The 14,503-nt window shown below is 43.0% G+C and overlaps 1 protein-coding gene across 1 annotated transcript in view; it reads left to right on the forward strand.

Annotated features, from left to right (window-relative positions):
- Window positions 1–14,503, forward strand: part of GNB1 (G protein subunit beta 1) — a gene marked incomplete in the record, with an annotated part of 238,044 nt that overhangs the window by 192,512 nt on the left and 31,029 nt on the right.

Genomic DNA, 14,503 nt, shown 5'->3' on the forward strand with positions numbered 1-14,503 from the left:
TTAGATAGGAAAATTGAATCCTTTCTAAGAAAAGCTTATCTGTGTTCAGGTAATCTTCTTAGACCTGCTATATCATTGGCGGCTGTTGCTGCAGCTTCAACTTTTTGGTTGGAGACTTTAGCGCAACAAGTAACAGATCATAATTCTCATAATATTATTTTCTCCAACATAGGTGTGTCCGGTCCACGGCGTCATCCTTACTTGTGGGATATTCTCCTCCCCAACAGGAAATGGCAAAGAGCCCAGCAAAGCTGGTCACATGATCCCTCCTAGGCTCCGCCTACCCCAGTCATTCTCTTTGCCGTTGTACAGGCAACATCTCCACGGGGATGGCTTAGAGTTTTTTAGTGTTTAACTGTAGTTTTTATTATTCAATCAAGAGTTTGTTATTTTAAAATAGTGCTGGTATGTACTATTTACTCTGAAACAGAAAAGAGATGAAGATTTCTGTTTGTAAGAGGAAAATGATTTTAGCAACCGTTACTAAAATCGATGGCTGTTCCACACAGGACAGTTGAGAGGAATTAACTTCAGTTGAGGGAACAGTGAGCAGAATTTTACTGCTTGAGGTATGACACATTCTAACAAGACGATGTAATGCTGGAAGCTGTCATTTTCCCTATGGGATCCGGTAAGCCATTTTTATTACAGACAATAAATAAGGGCTTCACAAGGGCTTTTTAAGACTGTAGACATTTTCTGGGCTAAATCGATTCACATATAAACATATTTAGCCTTGAGGAATCATTTTAATCTGGGTATTTTGTAAAATAATATCGGCAGGCACTGTTTTGGACACCTTATTCTCTAGGGGCTTTCCCTAATCATAGGCAGAGTCTCATTTTCGCGCCGGTATTGCGCACTTGTTTTTGAGAAGCATGACATGCAGTCGCATGTGTGAGGAGCTCTGATACATAGAAAAGACTTTCTGAAGGCGTCATTTGGTATCGTATTCCCCTTTGGGCTTGGTTGGGTCTCAGCAAAGCAGATACCAGGGACTGTAAAGGGGTTAAAGATAAAAACGGCTCCGGTTCCGTTATTTTAAGGGTTAAAGCTTCCAAATTTGGTGTGCAATACTTTTAAGGCTTTAAGACACTGTGGTGAAATTTTGGTGAATTTTGAACAATTCCTTCATACTTTTTCGCAATTGCAGTAATAAAGTGTGTTCAGTTTAAAATTTAAAGTGACAGTAACGGTTTTATTTTAAAACGTTTTTTGTACTTTGTTATCAAGTTTATGCCTGTTTAACATGTCTGAACTACCAGATAGACTGTGTTCTGAATGTGGGGAAGCCAAGGTTCCTTCTCATTTAAATAGATGTGATTTATGTGACACAAAATTTAGAGAAAATGATGCCCAAGATGATTCCTCAAGTGAGGGGAGTAAGCATGGTACTGCATCATTCCCTCCTTCGTCTACACCAGTCTTGCCCACTCAGGAGGCCCCTAGTACATCTAGCGCGCCAATACTCCTTACTATGCAACAATTAACGGCTGTAATGGATAATTCTATCAAAAACATTTTAGCCAAAATGCCCACTTATCAGCGTAAGCGCGACTGCTCTGTTTTAGATAATACTGAAGAGCATGAGGACGCTGATGATATTGTTTCTGAAGGGCCCCTACACCAGTCTGAGGGGGCCAGGGAGGTTTTGTCTGAGGGAGAAATTTCAGATTCAGGGAAAATTTCTCAACAAGCTGAACCTGATGTGATTACATTTAAATTTAAGTTGGAACATCTCCGCGCTCTGCTTAAGGAGGTGTTATCCACTCTGGATGATTGTGAGAATTTGATCATCCCAGAGAAACTATGTAAAATGGACAAGTTCCTAGAGGTTCCGGGGCCCCCAGAAGCTTTTCCTATACCCAAGCGGGTGGCGGACATTGTAAATAAAGAATGGGAAAGGCCCGGTATACCTTTCGTCCCTCCCCCCATATTTAAAAAATTGTTTCCTATGGTCGACCCCAGAAAGGACTTATGGCAGACAGTCCCCAAGGTCGAGGGGGCGGTTTCTACTTTAAATAAACGCACCACTATACCCATAGAAGATAGTTGTGCTTTCAAAGATCCTATGGATAAAAAATTAGAAGGTTTGCTTAAAAAGATGTTTGTTCAGCAAGGTTACCTTCTACAACCAATTTCATGCATTGTCCCTGTCACTACAGCCGCGTGTTTCTGGTTCGATGAGCTAGAAAAGGCGTTCACTAGTGATTCTCCTCCTTATGAGGAGATTATGGACAGAATTAGACTCCTTAGAAATGAGGATTTTTCTGACAGAGGCCAGAAAAACAAAACTTCTAAACTCTTGTCAAATACTTCATTCCGTTCCTCTTCCTTCCATAGCGCAGTGCATGGAAGTAATAGGTTTGATGGTAGCGGCAATGGACATAGTTCCTTTTGCGCGCATTCATCTAAGACCATTACAACTGTGCATGCTCAGTCAGTGGAATGGGGACTATACAGACTTGTCTCCGACGATACAAGTAAATCAGAGGACCAGAGATTCACTCCGTTGGTGGCTGTCCCTGGACAACCTGTCACAAGGGATGAACTTCCGCAGGCCAGAGTGGGTCATTGTCACGACCGACGCCAGTCTGATGGGCTGGGGCGCGGTCTGGGGACCCCTGAAAGCTCAGGGTCTTTGGTCTCGGGAAGAATCTCTTCTACCGATAAATATTCTGGAACTGAGAGCGATACTCAATGCTCTCAAGGCTTGGCCTCAGCTAGCAAAGGCCAAGTTCATACGGTTTCAATCAGACAACATGACGACTGTTGCGTACATCAACCATCAGGGGGGAACAAGGAGTTCCCTGGCGATGGAAGAAGTGACCAAAATCATTCAATGGGCGGAGACTCACTCCTGCCACCTGTCTGCAATCCACATCCCAGGAGTGGAAAATTGGGAAGCGGATTTTCTGAGTCGTCAGACATTACATCCGGGGGAGTGGGAACTCCATCCGGAAATCTTTGCCCAAATTACTCAACTGTGGGGCATTCCAGACATGGATCTGATGGCCTCTCGTCAGAACTTCAAGGTTCCTTGCTACGGGTCCAGATCCAGGGATCCCAAGGCGACTCTAGTAGATGCACTAGTAGCACCTTGGACCTTCAAACTAGCTTATGTATTCCCGCCGTTTCCTCTCATCCCCAGGCTGGTAGCCAGGATCAATCAGGAGAGGGCATCGGTGATCTTGATAGCTCCTGCGTGGCCACGCAGGACTTGGTATGCAGATCTGGTGAATATGTCATCGGCTCCACCATGGAAGCTACCTTTGAGACGAGACCTTCTTGTTCAAGGTCCGTTCGAACATCCGAATCTGGTCTCACTCCAACTGACTGCTTGGAGATTGAACGCTTGATCTTATCAAAGCGAGGGTTCTCAGATTCTGTTATTGATACTCTTGTTCAGGCCAGAAAGCCTGTAACTAGAAAAATTTACCACAAAATATGGAAAAAATATATCTGTTGGTGTGAATCTAAAGGATTCCCTTGGGACAAGGTGAAAATTCCTAAGATTCTATCCTTTCTTCAAGAAGGATTGGAGAAAGGATTATCTGCAAGTTCCTTGAAGGGACAGATTTCTGCCTTGTCTGTGTTACTTCACAAAAAGCTGGCAGCTGTGCCAGATGTTCAAGCCTTTGTTCAGGCTCTGGTTAGAATCAAGCCTGTTTACAAACCTTTGACTCCTCCTTGGAGTCTCAACTTAGTTCTTTCAGTTCTTCAGGGGGTTCCGTTTGAACCCTTACATTCCGTTGATATTAAGTTATTATCTTGGAAAGTTTTGTTTTTGGTTGCAATTTCTTCTGCTAGAAGAGTTTCAGAATTATCTGCTCTGCAGTGTTCTCCTCCTTATCTGGTGTTCCATGCAGATAAGGTGGTTTTACGTACTAAACCTGGTTTCTCCAACATAGGTGTGTCCGGTCCACGGCGTCATCCTTACTTGTGGGATATTCTCTTCCCCAACAGGAAATGGCAAAGAGCCCAGCAAAGCTGGTCACATGATCCCTCCTAGGCTCCGCCTACCCCAGTCATTCTCTTTGCCGTTGTACAGGCAACATCTCCACGGAGATGGCTTAGAGTTTTTTAGTGTTTAACTGTAGTTTTTATTATTCAATCAAGAGTTTGTTATTTTGAAATAGTGCTGGTATGTACTATTTACTCAGAAACAGAAAAGAGATGAAGATTTCTGTTTGTATGAGGAAAATGATTTTAGCAACCGTCACTAAAATCCATGGCTGTTCCACACAGGACTGTTGAGAGCAATTAACTTCAGTTGGGGGAACAGTGAGCAGTCTCTTGCTGCTTGAGGTATGACACATTCTAACAAGACGATGTAATGCTGGAAGCTGTCATTTTCCCTCTGGGATCCGGTAAGCCATGTTTATTACGATTGTAAATAAGGGCTTCAAAAAGGGCTTATTAAGACTGTAGACTTTTTTTGGGCTAAATCGATTGATTATTAACACATATTTAGCCTTGAGGAATCATTTTATCTGGGTATTTTGATATAATAATATCGGCAGGCACTGTTTTAGACACCTTATTCTTTAGGGGCTTTCCCAAAGCATAGGCAGAGCCTCATTTTCGCGCCGGTGTTGCGCACTTGTTTTTGAGAGGCATGGCATGCAGTCGCATGTGAGAGGAGCTCTGATACTTAGAAAAGACTTTCTGAAGGCGTCATTTGGTATCGTATTCCCCTTGGGGCTTGGTTGGGTCTCAGCAAAGCAGATACCAGGGACTGTAAAGGGGTTAAAGTTCAAAACGGCTCCGGTTCCGTTATTTTAAGGGTTAAAGCTTCCAAATTTGGTGTGCAATACTTTTAAGGCTTTAAGACACTGTGGTGAAAATTTGGTGAATTTTGAACAATTCCTTCATGTTTTTTCGCATTTGCAGTAAAAAAGTGTGTTCAGTTTAAAATTTAAAGTGACAGTAACGGTTTTATTTTAAAACGTTTTTTGTACTTTGTTATCAAGTTTATGCCTGTTTAACATGTCTGAACTACCAGATAGACTGTGTTCTGAATGTGGGGAAGCCAGAATTCCTATTCATTTAAATAAATGTGATTTATGTGACAATGACAATGATGCCCAAGATGATTCCTCAAGTGAGGGGAGTAAGCATGGTACTGCATCATTCCCTCCTTCGTCTACACGAGTCTTGCCCACTCAGGAGGCCCCTAGTACATCTAGCGCGCCAATACTCCTTACTATGCAACAATTAACGGCTGTAATGGATAATTCTGTCAAAAACATTTTAGCCAAAATGAACACTTATCAGCGTAAGCGCGACTGCTCTGTTTTAGATACTGAAGAGCATGACGACGCTGATATTAATATTTCTGAAGGGCCTCTAACTCAGTCTGATGGGGCCAGGGAGGTTTTGTCTGAGGGAGAAATTACTGATTCAGGGAACATTTCTCAACAAGCTGAACCTGATGTGATTGCATTTAAATTTAAGTTGGAACATCTCCGCATTCTGCTTAAGGAGGTATTATCCACTCTGGATGATTGTGACAAGTTGGTCATCCCAGAGAAACTATGTAAAATGGACAAGTTCCTAGAGGTGCCGGGGCTCCCAGAAGCTTTTCCTATACCCAAGCGGGTGGCGGACATTGTTAATAAAGAATGGGAAAGGCCCGGTATTCCTTTCGTCCCTCCCCCCATATTTAAAAAATTGTTTCCTATGGTCGACCCCAGAAAGGACTTATGGCAGACAGTCCCCAAGGTCGAGGGAGCGGTTTCCACTTTAAACAAACGCACCACTATACCCATAGAGGATAGTTGTGCTTTCAAAGATCCTATGGATAAAAAATTAGAAGGTTTGCTTAAAAAGATGTTTGTTCAGCAGGGTTACCTTCTACAACCAATTTCATGCATTGTCCCTGTCGCTACAGCCGCATGTTTCTGGTTCGATGAGCTGATAAAGGCGGTCGACAGTGATTCTCCTCCTTATGAGGAGATTATGGACAGAATCAATGCTCTCAAATTGGCTAATTCTTTCACCCTAGACGCCACTTTGCAATTGGCTAGGTTAGCGGCTAAGAATTCTGGGTTTGCTATTGTGGCGCGCAGAGCGCTTTGGTTGAAATCTTGGTCGGCTGATGCGTCTTCCAAGAACAAGCTACTTAACATTCCTTTCAAGGGGAAAACGCTGTTTGGCCCTGACTTGAAAGAGATTATCTCGGATATCACTGGGGGTAAGGGCCACGCCCTTCCTCAGGATCGGCCTTTCAAGGCAAAAAATAAACCTAATTTTCGTCCCTTTCGTAGAAACGGACCAGCCCAAGGTGCTACGTCCTCTAAGCAAGAGGGTAATACTTCTCAAGCCAAGCCAGCTTGGAGACCAATGCAAGGCTGGAACAAGGGAAAGCAGGCCAAGAAACCTGCCACTGCTACCAAGACAGCATGAAATGTTGGCCCCCGATCCGGGACCGGATCTGGTGGGGGGCAGACTCTCTCTCTTCGCTCAGGCTTGGGCAAGAGATGTTCTGGATCCTTGGGCAGTAGAAATAGTCTCCCAAGGTTATCTTCTGGAATTCAAGGGACTTCCCCCAAGGGGGAGGTTCCACGGGTCTCAGTTGTCTTCAGACCACATAAAAAGACAGGCATTCTTACATTGTGTAGAAGACCTGTTAAAAATGGGAGTGATTCATCCCGTTCCATTAAGAGAACAAGGGATGGGGTTCTACTCCAATCTGTTTATAGTTCCCAAAAAAGAGGGAACGTTCAGACCAATCTTAGATCTCAAGATCTTAAACAAGTTTCTCAAGGTTCCATCGTTCAAGATGGAAACCATTCGAACTATTCTTCCTTCCATCCAGGAAGGTCAATTCATGACCACGGTGGATTTAAAGGATGCGTATCTACATATTCCTATCCACAAGGAACATCATCGGTTCCTGAGGTTCGCATTCCTGGACAAACATTACCAGTTCGTGGCGCTTCCTTTCGGATTAGCCACTGCTCCAAGGATTTTCACAAAGGTACTAGGGTCCCTTCTAGCTGTGCTAAGACCAAGGGGCATTGCTGTAGTACCTTACTTGGACGACATTCTGATTCAAGCGTCGTCCCTTCCTCAAGCAAAGGCTCACACGGACATTGTCCTGGCCTTTCTCAGATCTCACGGATGGAAAGTGAACGTGGAAAAGAGTTCTCTATCTCCGTCAACAAGGGTTCCCTTCTTGGGAACAATAATAGACTCCTTAGAAATGAGGATTTTTCTGACAGAGGCCAGAAAAACAAAACTTCTAGACTCTTGTCGGATACTTCATTCCGTTCCTCTTCCTTCCATAGCTCAGTGCATGGAAGTGATCGGGTTGATGGTAGCGGCAATGGACATAGTTCCTTTTGCACGCATTCATCTAAGACCATTACAACTGTGCATGCTCAGTCAGTGGAATGGGGACTATACAGACTTGTCTCCGAAGATACAAGTAAATCAGAAGACCAGAGACTCACTCCGTTGGTGGCTGTCCCTGGACAACCTGTCACGAGGGATGACATTCCGCAGACCAGAGTGGGTCATTGTCACGACCGACGCCAGTCTGATGGGCTGGGGCGCGGTCTGGGGATCCCTGAAAGCTCAGGGTCTTTGGTCTCGGGAAGAATCTCTTCTACCGATAAATATTCTGGAACTGAGAGCGATATTCAATGCTCTCAAGGCTTGGCCTCAGCTAGCGAGGGCCAAGTTCATACGGTTTCAATCAGACAACATGACAACTGTTGCGTACATCAACCATCAGGGGGGAACAAGGAGTTCCCTGGCGATGGAAGAAGTGACCAAAATCATTCTATGGGCGGAGTCTCAGTCCTGCCACCTGTCTGCTATCCACATCCCAGGAGTGGAAAATTGGGAAGCGGATTTTCTGAGTCGTCAGACATTGCATCCGGGGGAGTGGGAACTCCATCCGGAAATCTTTGCCCAAGTCACTCAGCTGTGGGGCATTCCAGACATGGATCTGATGGCCTCTCGTCAGAACTTCAAAGTTCCTTGCTACGGGTCCAGATCCAGGGATCCCAAGGCGGCTCTAGTGGATGCACTAGTAGCACCTTGGACCTTCAAACTAGCTTATGTGTTCCCGCCGTTTCCTCTCATCCCCAGGCTGGTAGCCAGGATCAATCAGGAGAGGGCGTCGGTGATCTTGATAGCTCCTGCGTGGCCACGCAGGACTTGGTATGCAGATCTGGTGAATATGTCATCGGCTCCTCCTTGGAAGCTACCTTTGAGACGAGACCTTCTTGTTCAGGGTCCGTTCGAAACATCCGAATCTGGTTTCACTCCAGCTGACTGCTTGGAGATTGAACGCTTGATCTTATCGAAGCGAGGGTTCTCAGATTCTGTTATCGATACTCTTGTTCAGGCCAGAAAGCCTGTAACTAGAAAGATTTACCACAAAATTTGGAAAAAATATATCTGTTGGTGTGAATCTAAAGGATTCCCTTGGGACAAGGTTAAGATTCCTAGGATTCTATCCTTCCTTTAAGAAGGATTGGAAAAAGGATTATCTGCAAGTTCCCTGAAGGGACAGATTTCTGCCTTGTCTGTGTTACTTCACAAAAAGCTGGCCGCTGTGCCAGATGTTCAAGCCTTTGTTCAGGCTCTGGTTAGAATTAAGCCTGTTTACAAACCTTTGACTCCTCCTTGGAGTCTCAATTTAGTTCTTTCAGTTCTTCAGGGGGTTCCGTTTGAACCCTTGCATTCCGTTGATATTAAGTTATTATCTTGGAAAGTTTTGTTTTTAGTTGCAATTTCTTCTGCTAGAAGAGTTTCAGAATTATCTGCTCTGCAGTGTTCTCCTCCTTATCTGGTGTTCCATGCAGATAAGGTGGTTTTACGTACTAAACCTGGTTTTCTTCCAAAAGTTGTTTCTAACAAAAACATTAACCAGGAGATTATCGTACCTTCTCTATGTCCGAAACCAGTTTCAAAGAAGGAACGTTTGTTGCACAATTTGGATGTTGTTCGCGCTCTAAAATTCTATTTAGATGCTACAAAGGATTTTAGACAAACATCTTCCTTGTTTGTTGTTTATTCCGGTAAAAGGAGAGGTCAAAAAGCAACTTCTACCTCTCTCTCTTTTTGGATTAAAAGCATCATCAGATTGGCTTACGAGACTGCCGGACGGCAGCCTCCCGAAAGAATCACAGCTCATTCCACTAGGGCTGTGGCTTCCACATGGGCCTTCAAGAACGAGGCTTCTGTTGATCAGATATGTAGGGCAGCGACTTGGTCTTCACTGCACACTTTTACCAAATTTTACAAGTTTGATACTTTTGCTTCTTCTGAGGCTATTTTTGGGAGAAAGGTTTTGCAAGCCGTGGTGCCTTCCATTTAGGTGACCTGATTTGCTCCCTCCCTTCATCCGTGTCCTAAAGCTTTGGTATTGGTTCCCACAAGTAAGGATGACGCCGTGGACCGGACACACCTATGTTGGAGAAAACAGAATTTATGTTTACCTGATAAATTACTTTCTCCAACGGTGTGTCCGGTCCACGGCCCGCCCTGGTTTTTTTAATCAGGTCTGATAATTTATTTTCTTTAACTACAGTCACCACGGTACCATATGGTTTCTCCTATGCAAATATTCCTCCTTTACGTCGGTCGAATGACTGGGGTAGGCGGAGCCTAGGAGGGATCATGTGACCAGCTTTGCTGGGCTCTTTGCCATTTCCTGTTGGGGAAGAGAATATCCCACAAGTAAGGATGACGCCGTGGACCGGACACACCGTTGGAGAAAGTAATTTATCAGGTAAACATAAATTCTGTTTTTCTTCTTCAGCATGCTAATAATTTTATCTGTGATGCCATCTTTGATATTATCAGAGTTGATGTCAGGTTTATGTCTCTAGCTATTCTAGCTAGAAGGGCTTTATGGCTTAAAACTTGGAATGCTGATATGGCTTCTAAATCAACTCTACTTTCCATTTCTTTCCAGGGTAACAAATTATTTGGTTCTCAGTTGGATTCTATTATCTCAACTGTTACTGGTGGGAAAGGAACTTTTTTACCACAGGATAAAAAATCTAAAGGTAAAAACAGGGCTAATAATCGTTTTCGTCCCTTTCGTTTCAACAAAGAACAAAAGCCTGATCCTTCATCCTCAGGAGCAGTTTCAGTTTGGAAACCATCTCCAGTCTGGAATAAATCCAAGCCTTCTAGAAAGGCAAAGCCTGCTTCTAAGTCCACATGAAGGTGCGGCCCTCATTCCAGCTCAGCTGGTAGATGGCAGGTTACGTTTTTTCAAAGAAATTTGGATCAATTCTGTTCACAATCTTTGGATTCAGAACATTGTTTCAGAAGGGTACAGAATTGGTTTCAAGATGAGACCTCCTGCAAAGAGATTTTTTCTTTCCCGTGTCCCAGTAAATCCAGTGAAAGCTCAAGCATTTCTGAATTGTGTTTCAGATCTAGAGTTGACTGGAGTAATTATGCCAGTTCCAGTTCTGGAACAGGGGATGGGGTTTTATTCAAATCTCTTCATTGTACCAAAGAAGGAGAATTCCTTCAGACCAGTTCTGGATCTAAAAATATTGAATCGTTATGTAAGGATACCAACATTCAAAATGGTAACTGTAAGGACTATCTTGCCTTTTGTTCAGCAAGGGCATTATATGTCCACAATAGATTTACAGGATGCATATCTGCATATTCCGATTCATCCAGATCATTATCAGTTCCTGAGATTCTCTTTTCTGGACAAGCATTACCAGTTTGTGGCTCTGCCGTTTGGCCTAGCTACAGCTCCAAGAATTTTTACAAAGGTTCTCGGTGCGCTTCTGTCTGTAATCAGAGAACAGGGTATTGTGGTATTTCCTTATTTGGACGATATCTTGGTACTTGCTCAGTCTTTACATTTAGCAGAATCTCATACGAATCGACTTGTGGTGTTTCTTCAAGATCATGGTTGGAGGATCAATTCACCAAAAAGTTCATTGATTCCTCAGACAAGGGTAACCTTTCTGGGTTTCCAGATAGATTCAGTGTCCATGACTCTGTCTTTAACAGACAAGAGACGTCTAAAATTGATTTCAGCTTGTCGAAACCTTCAGTCACAATCATTCCCTTCGGTAGCCTTATGGATGGAAATTCTAGGTCTTATGACTGCTGCATCGGACGCGATCCCCTTTGCTCGTTTTCACATGCGACCTCTTCAGCTCTGTATGCTGAATCAATGGTGCAAGGATTACACAAAGATATCTCAATTAATATCTTTAAAACCGATTGTACGACACTCTCTAACGTGGTGGACAGATCACCATTGTTTGATTCAGGGGGCTTCTTTTGTGCTTCCGACCTGGACTGTAATTTCAACAGGTGCAAGTCTCACAGGTTGGGGAGCTGTGTGGGGATCTCTGACAGCACAAGGAGTTTGGGAATCTCAGGAGGTGAGATTACCGATCAATATTTTGGAACTCTGTGCAATTTTCAGAGCTCTTCAGTTTTGGCCTCTTCTGAATAGAGAATCGTTCATTTGTTTTCAGACAGACAATGTCACTACTGTGGCATACATCAATCATCAAGGAGGGACTCACAGTCCTCTGGCTATGAAAGAAGTATCTCGAATTCTGGTTTGGGCGGAATCCAGCTCCTGTCTAATATCTGCGGTTCATATCCCAGGTATAGACAATTGGGAAGCGGATTATCTCAGTCGCCAAACGTTGCATCCGGGCGAATGGTCTCTTCACCCAGAGGTATTTCTTCAGATTGTTCAAATGTGGGAGCTTCCAGAAATAGATCTGATGGCGTCTCATCTAAACAAGAAACTTCCCAGGTATCTGTCCAGATCCCGGGATCCTCAGGCGGAAGCAGTGGATGCATTATCACTTCCTTGGAAGTATCATCCTGCTTATATCTTTCCGCCTCTAGTTCTTCCAAGAGTAATCTCCAAGATTCTGAAGGAATGCTCGTTTGTTCTGCTGGTAGCTCCGGCATGGCCTCACAGGTTTTGGTATGCGGATCTTGTCCGGATGGCCTCTTGCCATCCGTGGACTCTTCCGCTACGACCAGACCTTCTGTCGCAAGGTCCTTTTTTCCATCAGGATCTCAAATCCTTAAATTTAAAGGTATGGAGATTGAACGCTTGATTCTTGGTCAAAGAGGTTTCTCTGACTCTGTGATTAATACTATGTTACAGGCTCGTAAATCTGTATCCAGAGAGATATATTATAGAGTCTGGAAGACTTATATTTCTTGGTGTCTTTCTCATCATTTTTCTTGGCATTCTTTTAGAATTCCGAGAATTTTACAGTTTCTTCAGGATGGTTTAGATAAAGGTTTATCCGCAAGTTCTTTGAAAGGACAAATCTCTGCTCTTTCTGTTCTTTTCCACAGAAAGATTGCTAATCTTCCTGATATTCATTGTTTTGTACAAGCTTTGGTTCGTATAAAACCTGTCATTAAGTCAATTTCTCCTCCTTGGAGTTTGAATTTGGTTCTGGGGGCTCTTCAAGCTCCTCCGTTTGAACCTATGCATTCATTGGACATTAAATTACTTTCTTGGAAAATTTTGTTCCTTTTGGCAATCTCTTCTGCCAGAAGAGTTTCTGAATTATCTGCTCTTTTTTGTGAGTCTCCTTTTCTGATTTTTCATCAGGATAAGGCAGTGTTGCGAACTTCTTTTGAATTTTTACCTAAGGTTGTGAATTCCAACAACATTAGTAGAGAAATTGTGGTTCCCTCATTATGTCCTAATCCTAAGAATTCTAAGGAGAAATCGTTGCATTCTTTGGATGTTAGAGCTTTGAAATATTATGTTGAAGCTACTAAGTCTTTCCGAAAGACTTCTAGTCTATTTGTTATCTTTTCCGGTTCTAGAAAAGGCCAGAAAGCTTCTGCCATTTCTTTGGCATCTTGGTTGAAATCTTTAATTCATCTTGCCTATGTTGAGTCGGGTAAAACTCCGCCTCAAAGGATTACAGCTCATTCTACTAAGTCAGTTTCTACTTCCTGGGCGTTTAGGAATGAAGCTTCGATTGATCAGATTTGCAAAGCAGCAACTTGGTCCTCTTTGCATACTTTTACTAAATTCTACCATTTTGATGTATTTTCTTCTTCTGAAGCAGTTTTTGGTAGAAAAGTACTTCAGGCAGCAGTTTCAGTTTGAATCTTCTGCTTATGTTTTTCATTAAACTTTATTTTGGGTGTGGATTATTTTCAGCAGGAATTGGCTGTCTTTATTTTATCCCTCCCTCTCTAGTGACTCTTGCGTGGAAAGATCCACATCTTGGGTAATCATTATCCCATACGTCACTAGCTCATGGACTCTTGCTAATTACATGAAAGAAAACATAATTTATGTAAGAACTTACCTGATAAATTCATTTCTTTCATATTAGCAAGAGTCCATGAGGCCCGCCCTTTTTTTTTTTGGGGTGGTTATTTTTGTATAAAGCACAATTATTCCAATTCCTTATTTTATATGCTTTCGCACTTTTTTATCACCCCACTTCTTGGCTATTCGTTAAACTGAATTGTGGGTGTGGTGAGGGGTGTATTTATAGGCATTTTGAGGTTTGGGAAACTTTGCCCCTCCTGGTAGGAATGTATATCCCATACGTCACTAGCTCATGGACTCTTGCTAATATGAAAGACATGAATTTATCAGGTAAGTTCTTACATAAATTATGTTATAACCACTATTTGTATGCCCCAGCTAGTGCCAAAATTGTGGCGGTACCACTTCTGTAGTAATTGCCGACTGCGGCAGTGAGCGCATTGCAATTTTATTATAGTGTTCTGTAGAGCTCATGCGTGCACAACTGTCTTTGAAAGTATTTTGTAGGCGTGGCCGGAGGTAGGGAAACTTAACTAAGTTGGAGAATATTACAGAACACCTGTGGTGAACTTCACATGTCTTAGCACTGAAATCCCTTCACTAAAGTAAAGGGATTTCAGTGCTAAGACATCTGAAGTTCTCTGCTTCAGGTAAGAGGTCTCCTCCCTTGCACAAGCAAACCTGCAATCAGGATTGATCAAGCAGCTTCCCTACCCTTTTTCTCCACCTCTTTCATTCTTCCTTGTCTTGTCCAACCGGGGAAATTGGCAGCCTCCTGCCCGCGTGTGATTGGCTGCGCACAGGTGGGGTCTCACACAAGTGCACAGGAGCGCTTTTATGCAATGATAAATGCGGACAGGGGAGAAACCGGGCGGGGCAAATATGTACACCCTTGTCTGCGACTAAATGAAAATTGGAGCCCTAAGTATTTTAGGATTAAAATACTTCTATATTTTGTGATGTCTTACACCAGTTATCTATCTTTGCTGTGTTCTGGATTTATATATTTGATAGTTTGAGAATGATTCCACTAATTGAAAACTCAGCATTTAAGTTTTCAATATACACAAGTTTTATATGCACAACATTTACACTGCTAGATTCTTGTATCTTTTTTTTTTTTTTTTTTTTTTTTTTTTTAATGGAAGTTCCTATGCAGAGTAAGCTTTTTCTGGGGGGGGGGGGGGAGACTGTGTTTATCAGCCAGTGAGCTTTCCCTTAATTTCACTT

The sequence above is a fragment of the Bombina bombina genome, chromosome 8 (assembly GCF_027579735.1).
Source record: "Bombina bombina isolate aBomBom1 chromosome 8, aBomBom1.pri, whole genome shotgun sequence".
NCBI classification, from domain to species: domain Eukaryota; kingdom Metazoa; phylum Chordata; class Amphibia; order Anura; family Bombinatoridae; genus Bombina; species Bombina bombina.